Source organism: Apium graveolens, chromosome 11 (genome assembly GCF_009905375.1).
Source record: "Apium graveolens cultivar Ventura chromosome 11, ASM990537v1, whole genome shotgun sequence".
Classification (NCBI taxonomy): domain Eukaryota; kingdom Viridiplantae; phylum Streptophyta; class Magnoliopsida; order Apiales; family Apiaceae; genus Apium; species Apium graveolens.
In genome coordinates, this window is record NC_133657.1 from 83,914,266 (window position 1) to 83,921,344 (window position 7,079).

The 7,079-nt window shown below is 37.0% G+C and overlaps 1 non-coding gene across 1 annotated transcript; it reads right to left on the bottom strand.

The window, feature by feature from the left end:
* Positions 1–1,521: 1,521 nt before the first annotated feature.
* Positions 1,522–1,628, bottom strand: LOC141699401 (small nucleolar RNA R71). Its single transcript, XR_012565867.1, has one exon. It is a non-coding gene; the product is annotated as a small nucleolar RNA R71 (small nucleolar RNA).
* Positions 1,629–7,079: the final 5,451 nt, after the last annotated feature.

A 7,079-nucleotide genomic window follows, 5' to 3' on the forward strand; every position in this document is an offset into this window, starting at 1 on the left:
TTTCACTTTTGTATTCTTTGATTTAGGTGATACTTTTGGATGCTTGTTTTTGATTTTTTCTAAACCCTAATACTTTTATATTATCTCGTAGTATTCTGAACTTATTTATTATCATGTTTTCATTGGAACCCATGGTGACGATATGTTCGATCATAAACTAATCGTTGTCTTAGGGTTCTAGCGGATTTGTTTTTATGGATTTCAATAGTTGATTGTTCTAAATCGTTAGTGTGTGGTGATTTATGATATCCTAGTATGGTTGTACTTATTATTCTTAGATACGTAGCTAACATCTAAGTTGTATGTTAATCTTTATTGAAACAAAAGTTGATATATAGGTTTAGAACTTATCATGCTAGCATAGGTTTGTGTATGTTGTCATGCATGATTCGTAGCGTAATTTTAACCATCTTACGCTGCCCTATGTAATCTCAATATATAACTTTCTCATTAAACCGTTATGTTTTGAAATCTTATAGACATATAGGGTCTAAGCATAATTGGTGTTTTCTCAACTTCTATCTTATTTGTGGATGTTTAGTAGTAGGGTATACATATATCGAAAGATAGTGTATACTAGTTTCATGTTATTTGATTAGTTGTCATCACCATCACATGCTAATATTAAAGGCATAAACTCTGAATGAAGTATTTAATGAAGTTAGAGTCCCATGTTTTATCTCATATAAGTAAATCAGTTTTATTCTCTTAGTTAATGCATGCTAGTATAATCACTTCAATTAGTTAATCAACTTAAAATTGATACTTGTCTTAGCAGTGAATAATAACCAAACATTGTTGCATAAGTGCATATTCTGTTTAAACCAGTCTCTGTGGGAACGAACTTAACTTAATCTTATACTACTTGTGATCGCGTACGCTTGCGTGGTTTTGTGCAAACAAGTTTTTGGCGCTACTGCCGGGGACCGGTGTTAATTTTAGTTTATGTGCTTGTCAACTGTGGTTGTTAAAGTTCACTGACTCGGATTATTTTCTTACAACGCTTACTATATTCGTGTGTTTCAGGTACTCTAGAAAGCGTGTATGCGAACACGTTGTCAATCTCGTAAGGGAACACTAGATGAAGTTGAAGAAGAGGAAAAATAAGTTTTTGAAGAAGTTTTTGTTGCAATGGGAGAACCAGCAGCAGAAAGGAAAGCGTTGAAGGATTCTTCTCAACCGAAAATCAATGATATTCAGTCTATCATTTTTAGACCAACCATTGCAGCTAATATCTTTGAAATCAAGCCTGGCACGATTCAAATGGTATAGAATGCAGTCCAGTTTGGGGGTTCTCCAATGGAAGATCCCAATATGCACATTGGGGATTTCATCGAGATCTGCGACACCTTCAAGTTCAACGGTGTTTCGGAAGATGCTGTGAAACTGAGGCTTTTCCCATTTTCTCTGAGGGATAAAGCTAAGAGCTAGTTGCACTCTCTACCACCAGGTTCTATTGCGACATGGGAAGATCTCGCTCATAAATTTCTTACTAAATTCTTCCCTATAGCAAAAACAGCTGCAATCAGGAATGCTCTTACTCAATTTGCACAGCAGTTGGGAGAATCTTTATGTGAAGCTTGGGAGCGCTACAAGGAGATGCTTAGGAAGTGTCCTCACTATGGAATGCCTGATTGGATGGTAATCAATTGCTTCTATAATGGCTTGGGAACACAGTCAAGACCTATGCTCGATACAACATCAGGTGGAGCTTTATGGGATAAGAGCTATGAGGAAACTTATGAGCTAATTGAGATGATGTCCACTAATGAATATCATAATACAACTCAGAGACTACCACAAGGCAATGTAGCAGAAATTCTAGAGGTGGATACAACTACTGCTTAACTGCTCAGCTAAAGGCATTAACTATGAAAGTGGATTCTCTGGATAATTATAGAGTTCATCAGATAGCAAGTGTTTCTGAGCTTTGTGCAGGTGCACATGCGACGGATCAATGTGCTATATCTAGTGAGTCAGCACAGTTTGTGAGAAACTTTCAGAGGTCGCAACAACCAATTTCTGCCACTTATCATCCCAACAACCGTAACCATTCTAACTTCAGCTGGAGCAATAATCAGGGTGGTATGCAACAGCCTTACCAGCAGTTTGGAAACAAGCCTTTCAATCCTCCTGGTTTTCAGCAACAGTTTGCACCAAAGCAACAATTTCAGCCCCAGGGAATGCAACAATAATCTCATGGAGGTACAGGTCCATCTTCGAATGAAAAATCTGAATTGGAGGAGTTGAGGCTGATGTGCAAAAGCCAAGCGATTTCTTCAAAACTCTGGAGAATCAAATAGGGAAAATTGCCAATGCTTTATTGAACCGACCATAAGGAACTCTTCCTAGTGATACAGAAGCTAATCCAAGCAAAAAAGAAGTCAAGGAATAGTTGAAGGCAATCACCTTGAGGTCTGCAAAGGTCGCGAGCCCTAAAAATCATCAAAACGAAGAATCTGAAAAATTTATCCAGAATGCAGGCACGCCCGCGCCCTTGCCAGCTTCAGAAAATTCAATTCTTGAGGAAATAGCTGATCAGAAGGGGGTCGAAGTGGAAACAAAGAAGACTTCTACTGAAAACACTACTCCTGAACAAAATACAGGAGATAAACAAGTCTATCCGCCTCCTCCATATCCTAAAAGACTTCAGAAGCAGAAGTTCGATAAACAATTTGCCAAGTTTCTAGAGGTTTTCAAGAAATTGCATATTGTTGTGAATATGTTGTGTACTTGATGATTACCTAAACAAAACATCTAAGTAAATTTTACTTAGTGAAATAATGTAGCACTCGACGGATAAGAATTATAGTCCCGACGGATAACTCATTTTAGTCCCGACGGATGAGTAACTTATTATCCATCGAGTGAGTAGCTTATGTAATAATAAGTTTGTAGCACAGTGTTGTATGCACCTTTGTATAGAATCTGTAGTAGTATATAAGTCATGTTGACTTTAACTAGATATGCAGAATAGGTTGATTAACTGTACATAAGCAATGTCTTGTAATTCTGTATAAGTGAAATGAAGTCAAGTGCCAAAATAGCTATTAACGGATGCTTAACAAAGCTTCGACGGATGATCAAATGACTTTCAACGGATGTTTAAAATAGCAGTCGACGGATGATCAAGTAAGTCATCGACGGATGATCTGAAAGTCGACGGATGATCATATCAAGATTCAAACGTCAGTTGAACAGTGAAAGCTGACACACAGCCGTCGAGTTGGATACAAACACACTGTGGAAGCCCATTAACTGGGTAATAGAGGACGAAAAGCAGCAAAGATCAAGACTGCTAGATTTTATATTTATTCAGTTCTTTTGACTTTGTAATCTTGGTAATTTATAAACCAAGAGAGTAGCAAATAGAAAAACAACTAAGAGAGCTAAGAAACAAACACAGAGAAATCTTTGTAAGCACTATCTTTAGCATTTCCTGTGTTCTTAGTAGTTCTATTTTGTATAAGCAGCTGTGAGCATTTCTGCACACAGAATCCTCTCGATATATTAAATATATCTCTAGTGGAATTGTTTAAATCCACCAGAAAGTTTTTAAAGACTCTTGTTTTTAATTACTCTTGTTTTGATTCATTAAAGTTTATATTCCGCATTGTGCTAATCAAAACAAATATATCTATAATCGAGTTGAACATTTTTATTTCAAGAAAAAGTTCAAGAATTCCATTCAACCCCCCTTCTGTAATTCTTGCTATATTGTTAAGGGACTAACAATTGGTATCAGAGCAGGCTCTTAATCTACAAAGAGTTTAAAGATCAAAACAATACAGCAAGATGAACAAGAAAGATGTTGGAGTCAAGATTCCTTTTCTTGATAAAGATAATTACCATCATTGGAAGGTAAATATGCATCTTCATATGCTTTCTCAAGATGAGGCCTATGTGGACTGCATAGAAAGAGGCCCTCATGTTCCAATGAGAGCTGCAATAGGAAATGAACCATCTGTTCCAAAGCCAAGGCATGAATGGTCTGAACCTGATCTTGAACAAGTCAGGAAAGATAAAAAGGCCATGAACATTCTGTTCAATGGTGTTGATGCAGATATGTTTGATAACATCATCAACTGCAAGACTGCCAAGGAAGTTTGGGACACAATACAGATAATCTATGATGGTACTGAGCAAGTAAGAGGAAAAAAAATGCAGCTCCTGATTCAGCAATATGAGCATTTTCACAATGAAGAAAGTGAGTCACTCACTGACATCTTTAGTAGATTCCAAAAGCTACTAAATGCTCTTAAATTGCATGGAAGAGTCTATCAGACTAAAGACTCCAATCTGAAATTTCTCAGATCTCTTCCAAAGGAATGGAAACCAATGACAGTCTCATTGAGAAACTCTCAAGATTATAAGGAGTTTACTTTGGAGAGACTGTATGGCATTCTGAAGACCTATGAGCTTGAAATAGAGCAGGATGAAAGAATGGAGAGAGGAAAGAAGAAAGGAGGATCCATTGCACTAGTGGCTGAACTGGAAAAGGAGAAGGAAGTGAAGATGGAAGCTGTGGAATCAACTTCAAAGGCCTGTGAAAGCAAGGGTAAAGGGCTAGCTGCAGAAAGTGAAGATTCTTTGAGTCAAGATGACATGGAGGACATTGATGAGCACCTAGCATTCCTTTCAAGAAGATTTGCCAAGCTCAAGTTCAAGAAGAACTTTGGAGCTGCCAAGCCAAATAGAAACATGGTGGATAAGTCAAAATTCAAGTGTTTCAAATGTGGCTTGGCAGGGCATTTTGCAAATGAGTGTAGAAAGTCAGATTCCAGTAAGAAGAGATTTGAGTCTGTGGATTATAAGCAAAAATACTTTGATCTACTCAAACAGAAGGAAAGGGCTTTTATTACACAAGAGAATGACTGGGCAGCTGATGGTTTGGATGAAGATGAGGATGTCAGCTATGTCAATCTAGCCCTTATGGCCAAATCTGATGAAACAGAGACAAGTTCCTCAAGCAATCAGGTAATTACTACAAACCTTGCACATTTATCTAAAGCTGAGTGTAATGATGCATTAAATGACATGTCTACATAATTGTATCATTTGCGTGTTACACTTAAGTCCCTCACTAAAGAAAATGCTAAAATCAAAGAAAACAACTTGTTTTTGAGTGAGAGGAATAATGTGCTCGAGTCTCAATTTGTTGAGTTTGAGAAACTAAAAATTGAGTGTAGAATTGCTAAGGAGGAATTATCTGAGTCCTTGAAAAAGGAAGAAATTTTAAAGAAGCAGCTTGATCGTGAACATGAGGTGATTAAAGCATGGAAAACATCCAGAGTTGTTCATGCTCAAATCACCAAGGTTCAAGGAATTGAGTCCTTTTGTGATGAAGCCTGGAAAAAGAATAAGGAGAAACTAGAACCTATTTTGGTAGATGGATTGCTGACAGATGTCTCGACGGATGATGAGGACTATCCGTCGGATAACAAAATGTGTTATCCGTCGAATGATAAAAATCCTAATCCGTCGGCTGTGAGCAAACCCATTAGCAAAGCCAAATTAACCAAGCTAAATGAAAAGTATGGGTCTGTTTCCAAGAACTTTGTTTCAGGGGAGTCAAGTCAAGCCAAGAAAGGGAAGAAGGCTAATGTTGGTCATATGACTGTCAAACAGTTGAGTGACAGACTTGAAAAGATAGAGGTAAAAACAGAGACTAAAAGGAAAAACAATAGGAATGGTAAAGTAGGGATTAACAAACATAATAACTACACACCTGACAAATATGCTCCTAGAAAAATCTGTGTCAAATGTGGTAGTGTAAATCATTTGTCTGATAATTGCAAATCTGCCATGCCTACTCCCATGTCTGTTCAGCCTCAATTCTCTAACATGAATGCCATGTGTAATAACCCCAATTTTTGAGAAATTTTGAAACCCTTATGAATAGTGTTTTTGCTGAACGAGAAAACTTTTCATGCCACGCTATGTAGGGGTTCTGTTATTGATCTTATGGGATATTATTAGTACTCTATGTGGTATATAAGTGTATGTAAAGATCGTCAGAATCCAATTCCGAACACTTTGATTTTTCCCGGAAATTCACAAGATACGGAGAGAATTGAGTATAAGGTAACAGGATAAAAAGGATTTAAATTAAAGGATTATAGGAGAGGATCATAAAAGGAATATAATATATTGAGAAAGGTTAAGGGAACCTAAGTAATAAGATCCCGGGTATGATCCCTCAAACGATAAACGAGAACGAAAGATAAGCGAACCGTAAAACAAATAAGTGACCAAGAGACAAGCTTGTACAAGAAGCCAGGGATTGTGACATCATCAAACCACAAGGTGTGGACAAGTGGGAGCATTATGACATGTGCAAGGTGACATAGGCATGACAAGAAAGGAAGGAGATGTGGTGACTTTTTAACCACACAAAACCAAGGGCAACTAGGTAATTCACTAAAACAAACAACAAAAATCAACCAACCAAAAGTAAATCAAGCCAAAACACAAAATTCTCTCTTCTTCTTCTTCATGCTCTCGGGTGGTTTTCTTAAAAAATGAAAGTCCAAGCTCCTCCACTTACTATTTAGCAAGGTAATTATCTAAGCTTCCCCATGGATAGTTACATACTTCCTATAAGTTTAAGCTTCTAATTCCAAGCCAATCTTTTTCTATAAATCATGAAAGAAGATGGTGAATAGTGTTTTCAAGAACTAAAATTTGTGTTCTTGAAGTTTTGTTTAGATTAAGCTTGGATAAGGACTTTAAGGGTGATTCCAAGCCATTCTCTTGATTCTCCACTTTCCAAGGAAGGTATAACTTCTCAAACCCTTAGTATTAAGTTTTGTTGGTTTGGATTTCATAATGTTAGATGATGGGTTAGTGTAATGAGTGTGTACTCATGATAGAGCTTTGTTTAGTAAGTGGTTTTGTTGATTTTGGAGTTAGGAGTGATGCTTGTTAGATTTGAAGTTCTTGGTCACATTTTTGACTTGGTGTAGATGAATAAATTGGTAATATTGAGTTGATTTGGGGCTGTTGTGGCGTAGTTTAATTGGAGGTTTGATTGGGTTGTGAATTGGAGTTGAAATTGTGGTTGATTGAATTGGTTTAAA